The sequence below is a fragment of the Ictalurus punctatus genome, chromosome 14 (assembly GCF_001660625.3).
Source record: "Ictalurus punctatus breed USDA103 chromosome 14, Coco_2.0, whole genome shotgun sequence".
NCBI classification, from domain to species: Eukaryota; Metazoa; Chordata; class Actinopteri; order Siluriformes; family Ictaluridae; genus Ictalurus; species Ictalurus punctatus.
In genome coordinates this window covers 8,181,858-8,207,373 of record NC_030429.2, presented here as the reverse complement: position 1 = coordinate 8,207,373, position 25,516 = coordinate 8,181,858, and the positions used below count along the sequence as shown (strand labels likewise).

Sequence of the window (25,516 nt, the reverse complement as noted above, 5' to 3'; positions counted from 1 at the left end):
ATTTACATACAAACGTTACAGCGAAAGACCATGCAAATCTATTTCATGCAGCTGCAATTTCACCAATTCAAGTAGTTTTCCACAAAAAAGCAAAAAAAAAAAAACCCAACTCTGCAAGTTGCATTGCAATTTTTTTAAAAAGCTGCAGCAAAATCGAGCATTTTTGGGCAGAACAACAGCAAAAAAACTTCCCGAACTTCACGGACTGACTCTGCTTAAACGGATCAGCTTCCAAAGTTTCAACTTTTCTACCAATAACAGTGTCAACACCATGGCGCTCGTCACCTCATAGATGGCTACCCAGCCGAGTCTCTGTTGTCTCCGTTAGCATTATGTTGGGAGTCTTGGAAGTAGTGATTGAGAAAAGAAGCTCTTGTTTTTTGTTTTGATTTTAGGCGCTAACAGCGAAAACTGATTTTTATTAATTATGCTTGAGGTTAATTCTGTGCCATCAGCGCAACAGACAACAGCTAACATAAAAATACAGCCCCAATCAACCACATCCTAGAATTAACAAGCACGTCACAAATACTTCGATATAAATCATCTTTAATGTGTTTCAGGCTGGAGTTTTCCTTTAACAGGTTTTACGACTTAACATAAATAAAATCAGACCAATCAGAAACCTGAGATTTGACCGACACGTCCTGCTTTTCCAGTAAAGGAAATATTAGTATACATAAACATAAGTACTGGAAACTAGGTCTTCAAAATCAATAACAGACATGAAAAATTGTTGGCAAGAAATGTCTTTTATTGATTAGTTAGGATTAGTTAGCTGAGGAACAACATATGAAAGATGAATTTTGGTCGGACATGTGGGAAGTGATGCTGAAGTCTTTGAATAGAAAAGATGAATTTTAAATGATCGCCTGAAGAGAAAGCAGATTAACAAAACAGCGTAGTTTTCCAAGCCTTCTGTTTCCTATGCCATCGAAAGCCGTAAGCAAGAAGACCTGCAGAAAATCCCGGCTCAAACTACTCGATTTGCAGGCTTCTAGAAAAAACCGAGGCTTTCGTTTGGAATTCTGTGCTGGTTAAAATTGCCATAAAAAGACCTGTTTAATCCATGTTATGAGGTTTTCACCCATTTTAATATGCATTTGCAATTAAAATGGTCCCAGCTAATCCAATATGGAATCATTTCATACACTGTATAACTGTTGATATGGGTGACTGTGGTTCAGGTGGTAGAGCGGGTTGTCCACTAATCGTAGGGTTGGCGGTTCGATTCCCACCCCGAGCAAGACACTGAACCCTAAGTTGCTCGCGATGGCAAGTTAGTGCCTTGCATGGCAGCTCTGCTACCATTGGTATGTGTGTGTGAATGGGTGAATGAGACACAGTGTAAAGCACTTTGGATAAAAGCGCTATATAAGTGCAGACCATTAATATCTTCTTGTCCAGAGAGGGTGAAATGAAGAGGTACAACTTCAGTGGCAGAAAAGTTCTCACAGAAGAAAACCAAGCTCTCATGGTCATATTTCCTTAAAGGTGCAGATTGCAATGATTAAAAAAATATTTATAACCCATACTCGTATCATTTCAAGGAAAACACAGAAAATCTGTGATTCATTACAGGGAGTCCGGAAAGTCTCCATACAGTAATTTGCCAGCACCACATCGGCAGTGCCTTTGTCAGTGGACAATCCTGGAAGGACTGGTTATTCCACTGCTCTGGAGGTTATAAATGCAGGAATGGTGTTTTAGCGTGTACATAACCGAGTGTATATGATGCTACTTACAGAAAATCATTCTGCTAACTGAATCTCAGCAGGGGAAGTTTGAGGAAGACATTACGCTACTCAGTGCGTGAAAAATCTCTTATTCATCTTTCTCGATTACTCTTTGCTTCTGTTCTCTCTCTTTCTCTCTCTCTCTGTCTGTCTTATTGTTGTCCCTTCTCTGACACTCCCGCTCTGTACTTTTCTCTGTCTCACTTTGTCTCTTTCTTTGTCTGCTTTCTCTTTCTTCCTCTCTCTACCTTTCCTGTACTGTCTCTTTCTCTCCATCTGTCTCTCTCCATCTCTCTTATCTCTAACTCCCCAGTCTCTACTTCTTCCTTGTTCTCTCTGTCTCTGTATATCTGTCTCTTGCTCTGTCTGTCTCTCTCTCTCTCTCTCTCTCTCTCTCTCTCTCCCCTTCTGCCTCACCTTCTTTTGCAGTCTCCATCTTTCTGTCTCTGTCTCTACCCCTCCCCTTGTCTCCCTATCTCTTTTCTTTCTCAGCCTCTCTCTCCTTCTCTCTCTCTCACTCTCAATCACACGCGCACACACACACACACATTCATTATCCCCGACAAAACCTCCATCTTTCATTAATGAGACCTGAAGTTCAGGTCTGAAAGGAGTACTGAGTAGAGGTGAAAAATGGCCCTAGGTAAAAGGAAATTACATTCAGAGAAAAAGGATGATATCTTTTTTAAAAAAAAAAAAAAAAAAAAAAAAGACAGGATATCAAGACATTATGTAAGATGTGAGAAGAAATAGATGTGATTCAGGACTCAGAGCCACATTAGACTAAAATGAAAGCTCAACTAAAGGGAGTGTAGGATATCTTTAAATAAGGCGATGTCTAAAATGGTCGTAATAGAAGATACATGGACACACAGGCTCCCTTAAGGACAACCATGTCACATTGTTCTCAGAAATGTGTTATGTAGTACATCATCCATGCTCCCTTAGCATTCTCCCCTTTACTCAACATATTACGTTACATCACGCATTAGTTTGAAAGCGCAGCAACACACACATATAGGTCAGAGCAGGTTTACCAATGTGTATTTAATATTCTCAAGTAGAGATGTACCGATACAAAATTTCTCAGCCAATACCGATAACCGATTATTCAGAGTGATATCGGCTGTCACGATCTCGCCAGCAGATGGCGCTGCGGCTGCGATGTGCACGGAGAGACGGAGGGCGCGTGCGTGCACGAAATAGAGCGAGCACATGCTTGCGGGTTACGTAGGAACTATGGAGACTTTGTTTACAATGGACACGTGCGTTTGTTTCCGTTTTGTCTCCTCCTTGTTCAGTCATTGGTTGTTTTTCGAGGGTGTGTACTAATTGTTACCAGCTGTCAGCGTTTAAGGTAAATTACATTTGTTATTTAAACCCCTCATGTTGCTGCGCACTTCGCGCAGTATTAAATGTGCTAATGGGTAAACCGGTAACGGAGTGTATAGATGTTGATACAGTTAAGTTTCCATGTCCTGTTCTCGTTTCATGCCACGATTCCAGTGTAATGTGTAGACCTCGTTTTGAGTTTGACCTTAGTTTGAGATATAAAAGGTATAGACCCCCTGTATGTGTTAGCTACCTAGATGCTAAGCGGTAGTGTTTCCACGTCCTGTTCTAGGTTCATGTTTCATGCCTCGGTTCTAGTTTAATGTTTAGACCTTGTTTCTCGTTTCATGTTTAAACCTTGTTTTCCCGTTTCACATACATTGACTTTCGCTGTGAATAAATACAGGAACCTGCACTTGCTTCCGTTTTGAGTCCGTTACATAACATCGGTCGATAGCAATAACCGATAGAGATAGTTCTGCCTTTTATGCCTTCTTTTATATTAATAATAATTAATTCCACAATTCTGAAAGAAATGTAAATAAAAACTTTATTCTCTCCATTTCAACAAGTTGTTTCACAGTAACTGGTCTCATAAACACAAAACACATTACTCACATTAACACAAACTAAATTCTGAAGATTGAAGTAAGATTTTTTAACTTATTGAATGTTATTAATTCATATTAACAGAATTAATTGACCGATTTGTAAAAATCCTCCTGTTAGTCTCACATTCACTCTCCACAAACAAAAGCATTTCTACATCATCATTAACATCAAACTGCTAATATATAATATACACTTTTTTATATATTAACATTAACTGGATATGAAATACACTACTCTACAAATATATTTTTCTGTGTAATATATACTTTTTTGTCAACTCATCTTCATTTAAATCTTTCAACGGTGTACTGGAGCTTTAATTCAGCTCGAGCAGCGCGGCAAAAAAATAAATAAATTAGACTCGTCGCCGAAACTCCCGCTTCACTTCTGCAGCGTCCGGTGTAAAATTTGATCAGTGCAGAGATTACAGAGATTACACACTGCAGTTTTATCATCATTCCACACAAGAGACATCATCTTTACACACAGCATGAAATCGATGTTGTCCTGCCTTCTTTTGATTGACAGGATATAATCGGCCCTGATCATCGGATGTCTCTAAACTATCGGCCGATGGCCCACAGAATCAAAAACTGCCTTTATAAGCCGATACCAATTACTGGCCAATACATCAGTGCATCTCCACTCTCAAGACGTTCAGGCATGTGTGATTCAGTGTGTGTGTGCGCGTATGTGTGTACATGTGCCAAGAATGGACTTCGAGTGATGACATCAATCAAAAAGGAGACCCCTATGCTTAAGACAAGAGGGGACCAATGACAAAAGGTGTTGAATTACCCATAATCCATCTGAGCAGAGAATTAGAAGCCACTTCATGGGAGAAATGAGAAGAGACGATACGTAGGATTAGGAAGTCAGGAAATGTGAGGGTCGAGGTATCACTATAAATCCTCTCCTGATGCATGAGGATGACTTCATGGCACATTGAAATTCGATGACTACAATGCAATACACACATGCACAGAAAACATGGCAAAACTCGGAAAATATCATGTTTCACCTTGCAGTTGCTATAAATACAGCAGAAATAAACGTTAAGCAATCAATGCATTTCGATGTTGTCCTATAACAGCACGTCAAGTGTTTAATTCCTCTCATTTCACAGCAATTTGCCAAAACTAAAAAAATTACAACAGGTTTTGAAGGAATTCCAGTGTCTGAAAAGGTTTCCATATCTGGATTTCTGTAAAGCTGCTTCGTGACAATGTCTATTACTAAATAAGTTTGAATCGAGCTGAACTGAATTGAATTAAAAGTTACAGCTTTACTTCTGTCTGTTCAAAGCTCCAGCCTGCAGAAATGAATGCAAAATCAAGCAAACTCTGCAATATTCGAAGGAGCTTGCAATTAATTTGGGTGACGATGCGTTATCACAGTACACATTCAGTCAAAGCCCTCTTTGATCTTGCATCGAACATGAGTACAGCTAAAACGTCTCATTTACCAACGACCATCGTAGCAAAAGAAATTGCAATTGCTCCAATTCAAGTGGTTTTCTGCAAAAAAAAAAAAGCACAGAAAAAAAAAATTTAAAAATCAAGCTGCATCGCAATTTTTGAAGAAAAAAAAAAAAAAGCTGCAACAAAATCAAGCATTTTTGACCGCAACAATCACAATAAAAACCTGCAAAACCCTATACGGACTGAATATAGTCACGCGTTAATTTTTGACACAAACTCGGCACTTCATTATTTCAGATTCAAAATCAAACATTGTTTTTCTGTAAAGAGATTCTATGCTCGTCACTACTGATAATTAAGGGCATGTGAGATGGATTTACAGTATATTTCCACTGTAATGATTGCACTGCAGTGTGTTGGTTTCATCTCCGTATTTATGACTCAAGTGAGCGAGTGAATGAAGCCATGGAGCACAAAGTAACACATTAACAGAATATCTGCCTAGTGAATACAAGCAACAATTAATGTGAAAAGCCTAAGTGTTAAGAGAAACAGGAAGATGATTGTTAATGTGTTAAGAATGTTTTAGTGATTTAGTTCCTGATGAGTTTCATGGTACTCTTAAAATAGATTTGTATTAAAATGTACTTAAACAATGTTTCACATCCATGACATCTTGAAATGGACATGACAACCAAGGTCAAGGACTGCACAGTAAGTAGATGATAGGTGGCTTTATCTCTCAAATAAAGTGAGGGGTTCAGGATCCTTCCTTCTAAGCAAGCTATGACCTTTTTCTTTTGGCTATTGTAGAGATCTCTCCTTAACTACAAGAAAAGGTCAGCAGGCAACAACCGCTGGGACAAAAAATCTGCTGATCAACACTGAACCCAAGGACGAGGAGTGCAAGCATCTAAGGAATGTCTTAAAAGCTTGTGTTTCTCCAAAATGGGCCTTTGTGAAAACAGAAACAAGGTCCAACTGGAACTGGAACAACAGAAAAGCACCAGAAGAGTAAGATCAGGACGAGTGGAAGAAGGGTGTTAGGAAAGCTCAGGGGATCTTAGGTAAACAACGTATTCCAGAAAATACGAAAACCCATAAACACACTCGGTCAGCAAGTTTACATGGACAACAATAATCCAATATGAACCCGATTAAGACGATACTCTGATTAAGAACTACCGTGTAAACAGCAATTTTTGATGACCTTAATCTGACTAGTCATACTCGAGGTAAACACAAATCGAATTAAGACGTGTGGAGTATTCCTGTTTTAATCAAAGTGCATTATAGACATGTACACACCTTAATCACACTATTAACGTCGCGTGAGAGTATTCACCGCATTTTGCGACAGGACACGTACACACACACGGCAGTGCTCAACCGTTTAACGACAAACAAGAGAGAACGGCTGCGTCTGAAACAGTGTACTTACTTACTATATAGTAGGAGAAATACACGTATTTCAGCTACTATATAGTAGGCAAGTACGTGGTTTGGGACGCAGCTCACGGCTTCAAGCAGTCGTCTGTTAGCACGTACAGCGTGACAAATAATTAACCGCACTTGAAGCTTTCGTAAAATTAAAAATGAAACACCCAAAACTGTATACGGTCCCATAACGAAGACCAACCGTATGTCGATACGTGAAATTCTTGAGGGAACGTCAGACGGCGTGGCGTGGGGACGTAATGACATGTGTCGTTAATCTAATTATGTTCCATAACATGTAAAACGGGAACATGAAAGGAATATTCTAAAAGTGACTCATGTAAACACCTTAATCACAATATTGTCTTATTCAGAATAAGGTCAATAACTAGATTATTGCTGTCCGTGTAAACGTAGACAGAGACTACTAAATCCAAAAGACTAGATAAAAAAAAACGTGAAATTTAAAACGTGAGATTTGTACTTTAGTGAAACTTAGCATCCGCTTTATAACTGCATGTCTCAAGACAGGATGGAAAAATATTCCAGCTGTCTATATACACCTGAAGGACAGGGGACACTCAACATATCCATTCTGGACAGAGAACCCAACTGGTTTGAAATAAGATTAAAGACAGCCTTATATGTCAAACTAAAGCAGTCATCTCTGAACAGATGGGCAAACCTGTCCCACGTTACCTGCCACCATGCCGTTTCACACCAATTCACAACTTCAGAAAACAGTGTCATGTCGTCCTCATAATGTCACGAGTGTGAATCACACAGTGTTTAAATAGCAGTGATTTTTCCACCATTCAGAGCTGATGAAGCCCCTCAGAGGGGTAAAAAAGATAAATAAAGATAACTAAAAGTAGTCCAGATACAAAGATAAACACAAAATTTAAAGTCTTACTGCTGGGACAGTAAGCTAGAGCTGGAGGGTGATCGGGCAAAAATGTCAAATCATGTCACAATTTTTTTTCTGGCTGGATCATGATCCACAACATTATAACAAATGTTGTATGATGTTGGCTTTTAAGATTGTTACTGAACACAGCAACTAAACTCATTTCCCTACTGATGAAAATGTACTGGAGCTCTACAAGAAAACATAACCTCAAAGAAAAAAATTAAAATAAAAATATAAATATGTATTTGAAAAAAAATGCTACATTAAAAAGTACATCACCTCTACTAAATGAATAAACGGAACGGGGGCTGAGAGGCAAGCGCGTATTGAAATATGTGTAAGACCTCAGCGGAGTTGGTTTACCTTTTTTCTTTTTTTCCTTTTTTTTTTTTTTAAACAAGCAATTTGTGTTTCATTGCTTTGATTTTTACTGCATTGAAGGATGGTGTCAGAAAAACATTTGCGACTTGGTAAGTCATAACATGGACTACAGTTAAAAGTCGCTCATAACTCTCATTTTCGCTTTTATGGGTATTATATCCTTGGCCAGGTAAAATGTCATGGCATCAATGATGCATCAGCATCATCTTTATTTCTGGCACGCTCACACACACTTCCTGTGTTATACAGATTTCGCCATTCTCTTTGGGGCATTTTCTTGGTGGTTAACCAAATTGGTCATGTTTCCTCCAGAGATACCAAACTTGCCTTTGTATAGTTTGCAAACAACTGCTGTGTACATGCCACTGTATAAAATCCAGCCGTTTCCGAATTTCATGTCTGAGTGTTTTCAGCACAACTCACAAAATGTGTTTACTATCACAGTACACTAAATCTCACTATAATCACCACATCACCCATCACTACCTTCAGTGCTGGTGTTGGTTCAGTAACAGTAAGAAACAAATGCTCAGGCTCTGGACACCGCTGTTCACCTGCACCTGGAGTCCAAAACACTAAATGAATCATTTGTTTGGCGTCCCCGGACCTGACAAAACCATAACAAAACAGCTTTAAACTACATACACAAAGAAATAATAAAGAAATCCGCACAAAAGAGAAAGACATAAGTCAAACAGAAGACTGAAACAAGGCTAAAAGCTGAAAGAACAAGGGAAGGACAGAATGATAGAACAGAATAAACAGAAAACAGGAGAAGAATGAAAGAATTCAAACAGAAAGACAGTCATAGGCCTGTAGGCAGGACACACACACAGCAACAGAGAAAACCACTACAGAGCAAAACAAAGCATCAGCGACTGAGGTGCAGGAAAAACGAATAAGCCAAAGAGAAAGAAGAATAGAGGCCTTGTGAGCAGTCTGTAATTTCCTTTTACTTTTGTCATCCCATCCATACGTAAGTACGTAGCAGGATGATTAATCTTCTCTTATTTCCGTGAAAATCCATCAAACTGGCCTGCCTAGGGAAGCAATATATGCACTAGGATTTGTTCATTTGACAGAGGTTTAAACAAACACCAGTACTGTGGCCTTCACTTTGGATATGAAAATGCAGAAGCCCTATTTAAATAAAAAGCATATTTCACTATATTTTCTTTGTTTAAAAAGTACATTCCGCTATATTTTATAGTTTAAAAGTATATTTCGCGCCATTTTTTATTTTTATTTTTTTATTAAAATGTATATTTCACTATTTTATTGTTTAAAAAGTGTACAGTGCCCTCCACTAATATTGGCCCCCTTGGTAAATATGAGCAAAGAAGGCTGTGAAAAATTGTCTTTATTGTTTAACCTTTTGTTCAGAATTTTCAAAAAAATACTCTGCTCTCATGGATATCAAACAATTGCAAACACAACAAAGGTTTATTAAAAATTATATATATTTGTTAACCCTCTGGGCCCTGAGGGTGTTTTTGGGCCCTGGAAAAAAATTTAACATGTCTCGATGTGTGATTATTTTAACTTGCTTATAAACATATTAAAGTCTAATAACACTGTATTCAGCACAAATAGGGCTACGATAATATGTGAGCAGCATGCATGTACATGTTTGTCTTTTAGAGAATATGACATTTATGCGTGGTTTTTGAAAAAAATCTAAAAACATTTTAAGTCACTGAAATAAAACCATATAAAGCATACTCAACAACTGTTCACAAGACTTTGATCTTTTAGCCTAGATCTGAATCTTGTAGCTTACTGTAGAGTCTTTGCTACATAATGATGTGAAATCCATCCTGATCACTCATTCATACAAAATAATAGTCATTTAACTTTTGTAAGACATGTTTAGTGTCAGAAAGGCTGTATTCGAGGTGGCGAGAATCATCACGAATATTGATTCACACTTGAGGAGACAGAGACCCCACCCCTGGGCCTATCAATGAGGAATGTGAATGTGGGAACTAGAAGGACGAACGTGTAGAGACATCATGATTGGACGTATTGTTTATAGCTTATTTCACAAAATCAATTTTAAGTTCAAAGAAGTAACCTCACTATGCATTTTCTTTACATACATAAAGACTTTACTTTTATTTGAAACTTTAGACCTAGATTTAAAAATGTTTTTAAAACACCAAGGCTGCATTTATTTGATCCAAAATACAGCAAAACAGTGATACTGAAGTATTTTTACAATTTACAATAACTGTTGGAATAAATTGTAAAATGCGATTTACTTCTGTGATCACAGCTGAATTTTCAGCAACCATTACTCCATTCTTCAATGTTACATGATCCTTCTGAAAGCATTCTAATATTCTGATCTGCTGCTCAAGAAAGATGTATTATTGTTAATAATAATAATAATAATAATAATAATAATAATAATAATAATAATAATGTTGAAAACAGCTGCAAAATGAAAGATAAATTATTGTGTCTACTGCACATAGGGAGAGACGAGAGTATTACAGAAAGTTGATGGTTTATATGAGCCCACTCATCCACCTATATGTAGCCTACTCGCTCACATAGTATTGCACATAAGCACTGTAAACTTTGAAGTGAACAGTTCACAGCACACAGATTTGAGAATAGAGTTACATGTCTTTGTGCCAGTTTTGAAAATTGTTCCTGTTCAACTGAAGACACAAGTGAACAGGCGTGCCATTTATTGCGCTGTACTTTGCAAAGCCTGAATGTCCTGCGACCAGTGAGTGAATCTGATGATGAAACTCGATGCTTTTTAAGGCATTGTTGGGGGCGTTGACTATTTTGCATAGATCGCCTCGGTACATTACCGTATGAATAGCGCGCTCTGTTCATGGGTGTGAACACATTAACAATAATTAGCTCAGCCAGGAGAAACTGTGCATCTATTTAATTTCACACAGATTACTTTGCAGGAGAATATTTGTTTTAAATGTGGATTGTTTTATATAAAAGTAGACATCTGAAGTTTTCTTTAGACATACGTTTCATGTTTGTGTGATAAGTATTCGCTGAGTTTCAGTTCATTTTTGTGACGTGTTTCAGAAAGATTCTCACGGAGACAGAGACAGCTGAAAGCGCGCCCTGTTTATTTTCTTTATTTTACAAAAGCACAAGGTTTTGCTGTTATTGTTATTCCTTTTATAGTTTCTAACGATGTCTTACACTTATTATTTAGTATTTTAAGTTGTTTCTGCCTTCTTTGCTCATATTTACCAAGGGTGCCAATATTAGTAGAAGGCAGTGTATTTCACAAAATTCTATTGTTAATTTATTTTTCCACTATATTTATTCTTATTATAATATATTTATTTATTCTCTATTTATTTCACTACATTATTTTTGTCTATTTCACCATATTTTATTGTTAAAATGTATATTTAACTATATTACTATTGTTAAAAAGTATATTTAACTACAGTTTTATTGTTAAAAAGTATATTTAACTACAGTTTTATTGTTAAAAAGTATATTTAACTACAGTTTTATTGTTAAAAAGTATATTTAACTACAGTTTTATTGTTAAAAAGTATATTTAACTACATTTTTATTGTTAAAAAGTATATTTAACTACAGTTTTATTGTTAAAAAGTATATGCCACCAATTATTTATTGTTAAAAAGTATATTTGGCTATATTTTATTGTTAAAAAGTATATTTCATGATATATTATTATTAAAAATTATATTTAATTACATTTATATTTTTAAAAAGTATATTTCACTACATTTATATTGTCAAAAGTATATTTCACCATACCTTATTTCTAAAAGTATATTTAACTACATTTTCTTGTTAAAAACTGTATTGTTGAAAAAGTCCCCTTTTGTTCTACGTCATATATTTGTCTACATAAAAGATCCAAGAGAGAAAGCAGATATAATGGATACACTACATCACCGGCATGAGGAGAGTCATGAGTTTCAGATCTACAACAAAAGTTTTGTGCCTTCATTACCCTGTCCGTACTATCTGCCTACCGCCTAACAACGTAATTATGTTTCATTAGAGCACGCATCCAGTACTGCTCGTCATATGGCTGAGATTTGAGGGACACAGTCAAACAAACTAACATGAAGTGGAAAGTGTGCAGCAAGTCGGTCACAACAAGAAGTGGATAAACAGGAATGACAAACAAAAACCTCCTGTGCGCAGCATTAGCTGTATTGTTTTGCAAAGCTTCCTTCTCTTTCAAGTATTAACTTTAGTATTCATTACTATGGTTACACTTTTGTGTGATGCTAAAAAAAAGTGATTTCATTTATTGGCTCTGTTGTCTAGAACTTGTGACATAGGCATCACAGAGGCGCAAGTACTGCTACATATTCAATACCTTATGCTGATTTCAGGTACAAACATATAACCCAGCAGATCTGCTGTTAAAAAACAATAATTATTCTCATCAGGCTGATTCTTGCCCATTGTAATAAAAAAAAATTTATTTGAATGATGGCTTTTCAGTAAGATTAGACAAACATCTAACCAAATAAATTAGATGAACATCTGGTGTTTTTCTAATTTAACTCTAATTTAATTTGAAAAAAAAAGTGTGAACATGAACACAATGTTTTATGCAAAGATAAGTAGCTTAGATGTGTTCAAACACGTAGATTGCAATTATACACACACGTTACTAAAAATGAAAATGCCAGTATTAGAGAAGTAATGGGTATCAAACAATATTCTGGTATGAAAGAAATAAAATAAACAGGGCATGCTGTTATAAAAGAGTCAACAATGATTGGGTTATTTTCCAAAAAGTGTTTTATTCGTCTATACTACAGCAATTTCCCAACAGAATTTTTTTTTTTATCCATTTATAGCTGCATTTGATGTTGTGGAATGTCTACAAAACAAATTAGTTCCTGTTATCACTATAGTTGTTCCTTCACTATCCTGTTTTTCCATATCTCTCTCTCTCCCTCACTCACACACACAAAGTTAATAAGATACAGCATGTCACATTATGGAGAAATTGCTAAATCCTTCATCCTGAAGACTTTTCCATGTTGGAAAACTTAAAGGAATAGCTTTAACTTAGACTGTTGCAGTGCCGACACTGGAGACTCCTTCCAAAAATGCTATGCAGAAGAAAGACAGAAAACTTCACCATATCCATAGCTGCACACACAAGGTTCTGCCATACACAGTATTAGAACGAGCACATTGTTGACAGATGGCACTCTATTATATTGTATATTATTTAAAATGAAACATGTGCAGGCCTAATTTTGATAATCTAATATGACAGAATCAGATAAGAGTCAAAAGAGACAGATTATCACCAGCCAACAATATTGGTTTCTGAATTACTTGTACCTGCATCACTGATAATGTAATGTAGTGTCAGTGTCTGTCTGTTAATAATAAGACTGTACATTTTCTGGAAACGGGACATCATCACCACGATTTTTCATCTTCACTCAGTACTGTAACCACTGTGCAATCTCAGTCCTGTTTAACAGATGCTTTTCTACATGGCTCATTAGAAAAGAAAACAGCCAGAAGACAAAAAGAACGAGGAAGAGAGGAAGGCAGTGAAGGGTAAGCAGACCATCTGCTAACGAATGAGGTCAAATACATTCGGAGCCAGAGGCGCAGGTAGCTCCAGTGCATGTTGTCTGAGGTTCATCCATCATCACAGACCTCATTAAAGCACTAAAAACAAACAGCATGACATTTCAAAAGGGTTTGTGTGTGTGTGTGTGTGTGGAGGTCAGCACTGTTTAGAAGGACGATTTCATACACAGAGAAAGGGTTAAAAGAGCACAGCAGCACAACAGGGCATTAAAATACATTATATCTAATGCAAATTACAATCCAATGCCTGTTAACGTCAGGGATATTACACTAACACTTCTAGTCGATTTTGACTGTTGCTTTGCGCTGTGATTGTACCGCTTCAAAAGTTAGGCCCGTTTCAGCATGATACGTTCGTCTCATGATAAGTGCCAAACATTTTAATCATACAACGATATCACACTCAGGAATTTTGCCTGTACCTGTCTCCATAATTAACCAAAATTTAAGCTTGGCAGCATCTCATTTGAGAAATCAGCCTCACTCCTAGCATACAATGTAATCACTTGCTAGTCAGGGAAGACTGTAAACCAAATTCGGCTCCAGAACGTCAGGGTTTATCTCACGTTTCTAAAATTCGAGCATTTTTCGAGCACTTTTAAACTTCTACGTTTACTCTGAATACAAAAATGACAAAAACCTATAGAAGAAAAATGAAGAACATGAGTAAGGTAAGGTCCTGAACACGTCAGGTGCTAAACATGTTGAAACACGTAGGCTAACTAGCTATTTACCTAATGTTATGTTTACTTTACTTCATTTTATTGCATCACTTAAAAGTGTAGCTGTATATGCCTTTTTGGAGCAAACGATTTGTTAAGATGTCGATTTCTTCCTTGCAAAACCGGAAATGTGTTTATGAAAATGTGTTTACTCATCGCTAACTGCCAGGATTTAACAACATTAAGCGAACTTATTAGGCACTGCACGCTTAGCGGGGACACACCATACACTTACGTTCACATTTAGTAATTTGGAAAACACTCTTATCCAAAAGCACACAAACAAACAGACAACTTGAATAGATGCAAAATGGCACTGTATGGACAAAAGAACGTGGACATCTGACCATCACATCCTCACGTACTTGTGTATCGCATTCGAAAGCCATGGGCTTCAAGATGAAGTGGGTTATAATAACCTCCACTCTTATGCAAAGTCTTTCCACTAGATTTTGGAGCGTGGCTGTGAGGATTTGTCCCTTCACCAACAAGAGCATTAGCCTGAGGTGCAATCAGCGTTCCAGTTCATCCCAATGGCGTTCATTGGGGCTGAGGTCAAGGATCTGTGCAGGACATTACAAGGAAATATGTAATGCTACAGCATACAAACACATCCTATACAATTGTGTGCTTCCAACGCTGTAGAAACAGTTTGGAGAAGAACCACACGTGGGTATGATAATCAAGTGTCCATTTACTTTTAGCCATATAGCGTATAAAACTATGCTTGTTATCTAATAATAATAATAAGAAGAAGAAACACATGAACTCAGATTCGTGTTGGGCCATGTTACATATTGTACATCGCTGAGGATTTCTCTATAACAGCATGCCATATTGTGTTTTATTCCTTATACATAGGAAGCAATTGCCTATTTACAAGTTATAGCAATGGAATGAAAGTGAAGTTGTAGGAGAAGCCATACCTAAACAATGAAGCTACACTGGTCACCTGTCAGCCATTAGCTACTTCAAAAACAGAATAACAAGACAAGAATTGTTCCACCTGTCCACAATAAACACACATGTACAACTGAACAAACAGGAGAGGACTGGTTTCTTATCATCATCATCATCATCATATCATTAGACTGTAGTTATTTTTATTTCCGGCAGTACAACTGTTCACTGAAATTAATTCATTATTAAGTAATTGTTCATGCGTGTGTGCCAAGGTTAATATTACTTTCTCATTACGGCTGTTACAGTCAGTTTACTTTACATCAATGCAGCTTGACTTAACAATAACCACAGGTTGAAATGAATTAGCATGTCAACGTTCTCTTCTAACCAAACACAAGAAAAACACAGCTACAACGGCCAAGAGCCTCACAGCATCCCACAGCCGGGCTTTTTCCACACCACCTCCGACCACATTCTGCATCAGATCTAAGAATAGCCAACCTTTTCCCACAGACAGAAAGAAAACAGGATGCAAAGAGAATCTGAGAGCAATGCGTTCTTTTAAGCTCTTTACGCAGAATCATTGGACGAAAACAGACGTGACCGATATGGACACTTTTCAGCAGATCAGAGTCAGACCGCCGTACCCCTGCCGACTCCGGTTCCTAATCCAGCACAGCCGCTCCAACTAATCAAGGTCTTCAAGAACATCTCTGAAATGGAGGTCAGCGGGAGCACCGACACATGCGATTTCTCCGAAATCATCCGAAGCACATCAGGTGCTCAGGAACCGTGAGTGCCGTGTCATTGGGAAGGTGATCCAAACTAATCCAACATCTGTGGTGATCGCCAGGGGGGCGACTGTTGCTTTGCACTTTGCCAGTTAATTCAAGGTGAAAAAGTGATTTGGTTTGTCAATAAAACTCACTAATGAGCACATGTTCAATGAATTTTTATGAACTCAAACATGAAAGGACAGGAAATAAATAAAGAACTATAAATCCGGGTTATTTATCAGGACTGTAGATGTACTTATGCAATCGTTTTTCACACACCAGCTCTGCATTTCGAATCAACACACGTCCTCTCCACACAGAGAGCACATTTTGTAAGGCAAACTTAAACCAAGCCACATTACACATAACTGCATAACCTAAAAAAAGGCACCACAAATCCTACATTATAACCTACTATTTAGCTCATGTTAGTGTTCCTCTGGACAGAGAGAGAGAGAGAGAGAGAGAGAGAGCGTGCAGGAGAGAGAGCAAGCAAGAGAGACAGAGTACAGGAGAGAGAGAAAGAGAGCAAGCAAGAGAGAGAGCGCAAGAAAGAGAGAGCGAGTGAGAGAAAGAGCAAGAGAGAGAAAGAGAGTCTATAAAGATGCACTGAAACCCCACACCTCCACCATTGTAAAAACATTCTCCTCTAAAAACAGTTTAGACACTTCCTGATAGCTCCATGCAGCTGCTATGCTGGAGAACGGAGTGAAACAGGTGAAGAGATCCACGATGCCTGCAGCTTGGTTTCACACACCCTCCACTCAGCCAGCGTTCCTCACGCATCGGTCTTGGAATGGCTGAGGAATGTGGCAGTCATTCAATCAAGTCCAGCCCAAATGGCACGAGATACACACTTACAGAAACGAAGCTGCTTTGATGTTTTAACATAAAACAAAGACGGATCTACACATGAAATAAATTTAAAAAACATCTCTTTTTAATACCACAGTGCTGATGAATTCGTAAACCTGATCGGTGTTGATTAATTTTCTATAATAGCAGCTGACAGTGGCTGTAATTCATACCAAAGGTTAATATTAAAAGGAGCCATATCACCATTTATACGTTTTTAAACATTCGTTATTTTGTTTATTGGGTGTAATATTATTAACATGATTAGATTAACATGCTTTAATGTTCAAAAAACACATTATGGTCACATTTTGTACAATATCGCAGTGCCTGAAACGCTCCGATTTCTCCAAAGCCCCTCCTTCCAAAAAGCCCAGAGTGCTCTGATTGGCCAGCTGACCCGTTGTGTTGTGATTGGCCAAAAACCTAAAGCATGTGTTGGAAATGTAATGCCCCTTGATTCAGCCTCCAAGGCTTCTAAAGCAATTCTAATCTCCTAAGCAACATGTCATCGGTTTTACCGTATCAGTTCGAGCCCAAGTTCATATCAGATGATCAAGCAGAACCAACTTTGCAAACACGACTTGAGCAGAACGTTTAACAGCAGTAAGTTTTTATTTTGTAACTCTCTTACCTTTCAGATACGATATAAATTCCGACGCCCCACCGACGGTTTGCAAAACTATGCTATGTACACAGATTCTGTGTGCATGTAGCTACTCGTGCGATACATCTTTGGAAAGCTACGTTTCTTGTGATTCGGGTGATATAAACCGTTTCAAGATACAATGACAACAGCAGCTACAATCAACATCTCCATCAGACCACCAACATACAAACACTTACATTACTTTGGCAACTTTGCAAACTTTAGCTAGCACGTCAGCTACAGGTCTACAACTGAGCCACAACACAAAACTCCGCATCTGAACGGTCAATAGCAGATACTTCATAAAAGAATCAAACACACTTACAGGTTCTGATTTACAAGCAAAAGATTGTCCGAGCAAAGAGGAAATCGCCCCGTTTTCAGGCGTAGCCTTCGTGTATAGCCTGCGTTGTACTCGCCCAGGTTCTGGGAGCTGTCCTCCGTAAAATGCGCTGTGCACAAGAAAACGTTTGGGTTGTACCGCTCAGGAACAGCATTTTACATAAACAGTAACCCTTGATTTCTAATTTCGTCTGTTTGCAGATGGCTAAACAAAGCGGTTTGCTTTCGCACCAAAACACACAGCATCTCCTCGACATGACACCTGAATTCACTGAAGCCTCGCCTTCTTTCTTCACGCCTACCTATGGGCGGGATAATGCTAATAGTTCACGCTGTGACGTAGACGTTTGCGGAAGTAATATCTGGACTTTGAACGACGGGTTTTGTACAGGTCTGGAGCAGTGTTCTCTGATAGATAAAAAAAAAAAATCCTTTTGGGGAGACTATGAGCTTTGTAACTTTGCAGATCATATACATGCAAAAACAGATGCATTACACAACCAAAAAAAGGACATGGAGGCCTTATATTTTATATATATAAAAGAACAGAGAGGGAGAATGAGAAGGGAGATGAATTGATACGGATATTTTACAAGGCAGCTCATATAAATTTGTATAATTTACAGAAATCAAATACCACGTTTATATATTAATGCATCATAACAGACAGGTCTGAATTTTTAAACAGCCCCATATCTCAAAAAAAAAATGTAGCAACTGGTCAGTTAAGATCATGTAACCAGAAGGTTGAGCGTTCAAAGCCCAGAAATCTAACCAATGGTCGGTCTTAGACGTGCTCAGCTACGGTACACTGTAGCCGATGGTTCCTGGTTCACCTGTATGTCACTTAAAATAAAAGCAGCAGCCAAATACTGAAACCTAAATTACTGCTACCACTCATGTTCCATCTACTGGAAAGAGATTTCCCCAGTAATGAAATTAAACTAGCCATTACATAGGATTATACACTCTTTAAAAGATGTAATGAATGTAACTCTTGGTAATTCATCTGAACTCTGGCTAGACTAGGTGATAGCACAGGTTAAGGTGTTAAATGGCCAATGGTGTGTTTACAGGAAGATAATATTTAATGTTTACAGTATATGAAGGCAAACACACAATATGCTTGCCATGATATGCTTAAGTGGCTCAAGCACTGAGAACGCTGTTGCTATGTAACTGGGACTGAGCAAGCTAAAATCTCAGCTCGCAAATTAGCTAAACATCACATAGGGATTAAGTCTTTGTAAAGACATTGTGGAAAACACATTTCCCTCAAATGTGTTGGCAAATTCCTAAGACTAAAATGGCACTGTAATTACGCTTAGCATCAACCGCTAACGTCCATGAGTTCTGCCTCATGATGAGACGTCAACATTCTGTCACATCTCATGATCTCAGTCAGTAAATGAAGAAAAAAAAAAAAAAAAAAAACCAAGAGTGAGCCATTCATGTGGAATCTTCTCATAAACAGGTTTGACAAATGACCCAATATCACCAAGCAGGTTGTTTTTCCAAGTCAAGGAAGAGATACAAACAGCATCAGTTTACCTATAAATAACTTTTATACTGCACGACAGCTGTGGACCGAGTGGCCCTCATGTCTGTCATGTCTCGTGTCTCTCTGTATACGTCTCTAGAAAAGACAGCAGTGTTGTTTTCTTTTTCACTTTGGTCCTCTTGGCAACAACATAGGAACACTCTGATCATACATATTTGTGTTTTTCCTGTGCGATGACTGCTGTGTAAATCATACAGGACAAACGGTGGCAGAATCAATTCAAATGGCTGACAAGTACAATTCAGCAGACAACACAAATTAAGCTAATTAAACTCTGGCTAGCACAAATTCAACAATAATTAAACTCTCGCTAGGACCATGTGTCAGCACAGTTAAGCGCGTTAGAGATTGTGTAATGGCGTATTCAGCTGGATCTTGTGCTTTCGACATTGGAAAACCAGCGAACAACAACATGCTCACCACTCGAGTGGCAAAAAGTTTTATAAACACTCGATACTTCAGTGAAATGTGTGAATTTGTTCATAATTTTTTCCCCAAAAAAGTAGGGTTGGGCAATATGACTATATATTGTAGATATGCTATATATCATGATACGCTGTGGCAAGATACACTTTTCTGAGTATAGTGGGTAAAAATTTACCAACTACATAATATAACTGTTGTAAATGATCAGGGATAATGCACAATGATCATAAACTCTTTAGTTTCTCATAGTCTGGATTAGAGCTGCAACAACTAATCGATAAAATCGATAACAATCAATGACGAAAATCGCTGTCAACGAGTCATTATGGATTAGTTGGTCTGCACGCAGCACGGGGTGCGTTTACTCATTACGTTACTTCTGTTACGTATATATACTTACTATACTTATGTATATATATATACTTACGTATATATATATATACTATACTTCTGAAGACACGCATCAGAGAGAAAATACTAAAGTTGTGTCACAAATGACGTACTATACACTTACACTATGCACTATATACTCTACCATCTAGTGTATGCATTTTAGAAAGGTAATATTGTCTCAAATGGAACACTAGCGGTTCTTTACTAACTGGAAGTATAAGCCGCTTCCTAGTTGACGACGCATGACGTCATACACATGTAATGCGACGCCACTAGCTTTAGCAGATACCCAGAGTCACAGACAATCACTTTCTTCAGTTTACTGCTTATGTCAACATTACCTTTTATAAAAGGTAATGCAGAAACACTTTATATATCATGCATTATTTATTAATTATAAAATACTTTTATTAACCTATAAAGCACTAAATGGTCTCGCGCCACAATATCCAAGCGACCTTTTGGTTTTATATGATCCGCCACGCCTACTTAGGTCAAAAGATGCAGACTATTTGTTGGTACCTCGAATAGTGAAGGCTACAGCAGGGGGAAGAGCTTTCTCTTATAGAGCCCCACAGTTATGGAACAGTCTTCCTATTAGTGTTCGGACTCAGACACAGTCTCAGTGTTTAAGTCTAGGCTTAAAATGTATTTGTTTACTCAAGCCTACCCCGACTAGATTCTGTTCTACTACTTCGCAGTCATAATAATCTTTTCTCTCCCTCTCTCCTTTCGCCGAGCCCCACACGAATTTATGGAGATACTAGAGATCCAGATCCTTTCTGCCTCTGGATGGAGCTCAAATCTTCTTTAATTCCAGACTGCTGGGACTACGGCTGCTCCTAACGCCATACAGACTTCATATAAATCCATAATGAACTTTTTCACATGATCTGTTGTTACCCAGATGAGGACGGGTTCCCTTCTGAGTCGGGTTCCTCTCAAGGTTTCTTCCTCTTAAAACATCTTAGGGAGTTTTTCCTCGCCACCGTCACCACTCAGTGGCTTGCTCAGTTGGGATAAATTCGCACCTTTAATATCTGTATACCGTGTTGATATTTCTGTAAAGCTGCTTTGAGACAATGTCTATTGTAAAAAGCGCTATACAAATAAAATTGAATTGAACTGAATTGAATTATTTTTAATGCATGCACAAAAAGCACTGAATTAAACTACAGTCCTAAATGAATAATATATATTCTGGTGTGTGTGTGTGTGTGTGTATTGGGTTCTTTTCAGTCTTATATATTTGGACAAACAGTTGTGTAAAGTTTTAATCTGAAGTTTGTAGAATTTATTTTAAATAAACGCAAAAATTGTACTGAAAGCCCCCCCCCCCCCCCCCAATTAATCGAAAAAATAATCAGCCAACTAATCTATTATGAAAATAATCGTTAGTTGCAGCCCTAGTCTGCATTAGCATACTCAACTAGCAAACTACCTTATTGTGCATTACTACATTATGTTAGCTACCTCTTTTAGCCTAGTCAGTTTCCAGGCAACTGGAACATTGGATTGAGGGTCACATCAGATGTTAGCCCAGAAGACTAACTTATTATTATGTTATCATTTGTCCTGCCTTGTGTATTAATTCTAGGACATTTTTGAGTGACAGCAATGTCAGGAGCAGAGAAAACATTTGGTTGCAAATCTAGAGTGTGACGAGTAAATCAATTGGAAAACTGTGACAAATGTGTTTTTCAAGGCAGCAGATGTGCTGATGTTAAATTAGGATTACTGTGCTGAGATCAGATTGGGTCTGTTCTCTCTCTGCTGAGAATCTTATCTTAACGTGGGATCATGGGAAAACAGCAGCACACACTAACTCACAACACCCTTACAGAGGCACTGAAGCATTGAAAATTCCAGCTTCAGCATTTTACAGAGAGGAAGAGAATCAGCTAGTGGATATTGTTAAGTTCTATAGACAGAACTCTGACATAGAACTGAGTAACACAACATTCCGAGACTGAACTCTCCTCAGTAACACAACATTCCGAGACTGAACTCTCCTCAGTAACACAACATTCCGAGTCTGGACTCTCCACAGTAACACAACATTCCGAGTCTGGACTCTCCACAGTAACACAACATTCCGAGACTGGACTCTCCTCAGTAACACAACATTCCAAGTCTGGACTCTCCACAGTAACACAACATTCCGAGTCTGGACTCTCCACAGTAACACAACATTCCGAGACTGGACTCTCCACAGTAACACAACATTCCGAGTCTGGACTCTCCACAGTAGCACAACATTCCGAGACTGAACTCTCCTCAGTAACACAACATTCCGAGACTGAACTCTCCTCAGTAACACAACATTCCGAGTCTGGACTCTCCACAGTAGCACAACATTCCGAGTCTGGACTCTCCTCAGTAACACAACATTCCGAGTCTGGACTCTCCACAGTAATAGAACATTCTATTCTATCCATCTAGATTTCCATTTATTGATCTGGCGTGAGACAGAATGCATCCCAAGCTGTTAAAGGAGATGATCCTGTTATATGAGCGTGCTATGAATTTGCAACCATGAGTTAAAAACACACACATTTGCAATGAGGATGCAGAAAAATAACCAGTATTCAATAAAGAAAACTAGATATAACCAGCACATTCTGTGTTGTGCGAAAGTCTGTGACGTCCACAGAAGTTATGTAACACCTTCAAAAATAATCTTTCAGATTATTACAATAAGTACGATATTTGAGTATTTGAGCATAATAATTTGCCTTTACATTTAACACTGCACAATTTCTTTTAAGTACATCAACTAGTAGATTGTTCCAGTTTTCTTGGAGAACTTGATTCCCCCCCCCCAACACCAGGCATGTAAGACTTTATTACATAAATGTATATAAGTGTATAGGGTGCCTAAAATATTTGGATGTGTATATACATAGTACAGCAGTTTCTTTTGCTCCATCAAAACAATAGATAGTGATAACTAAAGTTGCACCTATCCGACACTGAATATCAGCATAGGGTCCTGAAACACTGGATCAGATCCGGATTTCAAAATTCCCATTGTCGGTAATATTTTACAGAGAGATGATCGATTAGTTTACTTATTGCAGAGGGAAATTCAGAGAGTTAGAAGAATCCTCTAAACCCGTTAGAAGTAAATTAACATAATATTTAATATTATCATTGCACATTATTTTAACATTATGCACTGAAAATTGAGAGATCTCACACGTGAACGCGGGACACAAGTCGTCTTACAGCATGATGCAATCACACCTCCAACGTTACACATAACTTGGCAACAAAAGCCTGCAGAGTGTCAGATCAGTTATTAAGCAGACATCAGTGTCGCACATCAGCTGATACTCAGGGCTCCGGTACCGGGATCACATCGACAATCAATCACTTCTAGAATACTTCCATAACCAGAGTAGGCTAAATTTTTCCCCAAATGTAGTAAATCAACCAAAACATATTTCATCCAAATTTGAATTCCATACAAAGCTAGAAAACTAATTTTGTTAAGAAATAAAAAAGTCCATCAGTTTGTCCTCGTGTAAACTGCACGTATAAATCATCACACACTTGCTTCAAACCAAGTAATCGCAAAGAGACTAACTTATGTGGCTTCTGTCACTGTATGACACACTGATAGGCAAAAGCAAAGACTGCCTACATTTCATTTTTGTCCTTTAATGTTTCTTTAAAGAAGGGAGATCAGCCATGACTGAAATTACTCTAGACATCAAAGATCCATTAATCCTCCCAAATACAGACTACATATCTCCACAAAAAAAAAAAACGGCTAAAGACCCACCTCTTCCGTGAACACTTAACTAACGCCCAACCCCCCCCACCACCACCAGCCAAACCCTCCCTTATATTAAATAAATAAATAAATAAATAAATAACCATTCTGCACTTACGCTGGCTCTTACACCTCGAATCTGCGCACTCTGGTTCTAGAGAACTCGATTATAAAATCTTGTATAAGTAGCACTACTCTCCGCTTGATATATCACTTTGCTTGTATTCAAATCATGTGTAAGTCGCTTTGGATAAAAGCGTCTGCTAAACGAATAAATGTAAATGTACATATCAGACCTGCAGGTCACTTTTAGTTAACCTGAACCTTTACTTAAAAGTGGTTAAGTTAAATGAATAATTGTCATTTCTGTCAACAGAGAAAGTGTTAAAAACTGTGTGTTACTGAGAGGATCATCAGGGTCATGTCATGTCATGTCAATGTCTTCCTTCAGTCATCTTTAGGAACCACTTTATCCACGTCAGAGTCGCGGTGAATCACACAGGAATACTGGGCGTAATACACCAGTGCATCTCAGGGCACCGAAGACACACACTCACTATAGGTAATTTAGAGTCGCCAGTCCACCTACTGGTATGTTTCGGGTGAAGCAGAAGGAAACCGGAGATCCCTGGAAAAAAAAATTCCATAAGAACCTGCACAGAAAAGTCCAACAGACAGTAACCGGAGCTCAGTCAGGACTGAATCAGGGACCCTCAGTTCTCAGTTTCACACACTATTCTCTTTCTGTCAACTAAAAGTGAATGATAAAATCGGTGTGTTACTGAGATGATCGTCAGTATCAGGTCATGTGTTTACTCAAGTAGAGAGTAAAGAATTTCAACTATGAGAACACACAGAGAGAAAGAGAAAGAGAGCGCCTTTAAACACCATGATGTTTTCATTCATCTTGAAAATGAATCTCAGTATGGGAATAAACTCAAATGAATCTCTATTCAAAAAAGTGAATCTGAACAGATGAGAGGATTATTATTATTATTATTATTATTATTATTATTATTATGTTGCTCTGGATTCTGCAACAAATTACAACCAGTTGTAAAGTTTGCAAAGTCAGTTTTCATTTAAATACCCAAAGGAGAGCTAGTGAAACACCCTGTTAAGTGATTAATGATCTAGCTGTGAATGTTATAACACTTAATAACGCTTCTGCATCAGTCCCATCAATTATACATTTATGCATATGGATTTTTTGTGTCTAAAATAGCTCTCTTTAGTGTGCAATCGGGCTCACCTGGTCAATGAATGTCATCTTGAAAGCCAGTTCAACGTGTATACTTGCAGAAATTCCAGCCTAGCTCTCTCACTCACTCACTCACTCACTCACTCTCTCTCTCACACTCTCACACACACACACACACACACACACACACACACACACACTCTCTCACTCTCTCTCTCTCTCACACACACACAAACACACTCTAACAAACACACTCTAACAAACACACGCGCGCGCACTCTGCTAGCTAGACATTGGTGCACGCGCTGACCATAACAAAGCAGCTCTGAATTAAAGAACGCAGCGGTTTCGCTTTAAATGTCCGCCACTGACCTGGTCGTCAAAATGTCCAGTTTAAAGCCTGGAGCCGCTGTCGGACTCCATAACAGCAGCTAATTCAGCAGCAGTGCCCCGGCTGAGACTCACGGAGTCGCGCCTCCTCCGCTC

The 25,516-nt window shown here is 38.1% G+C and overlaps 1 protein-coding gene across 1 annotated transcript in view; it reads right to left on the bottom strand.

Annotated features, from left to right (window-relative positions):
- ndst1a (N-deacetylase/N-sulfotransferase (heparan glucosaminyl) 1a) overlaps nucleotides 1-25,516 on the bottom strand; it is an 82,946-nt gene extending 57,430 nt beyond the window's left edge. Inside the window, exon 1 of the mRNA XM_017484945.3 lies at nucleotides 25,403-25,516. The gene's annotated coding sequence lies outside the window, so the exon portion shown is untranslated. The remainder of the gene's footprint in view (nucleotides 1-25,402) is intronic.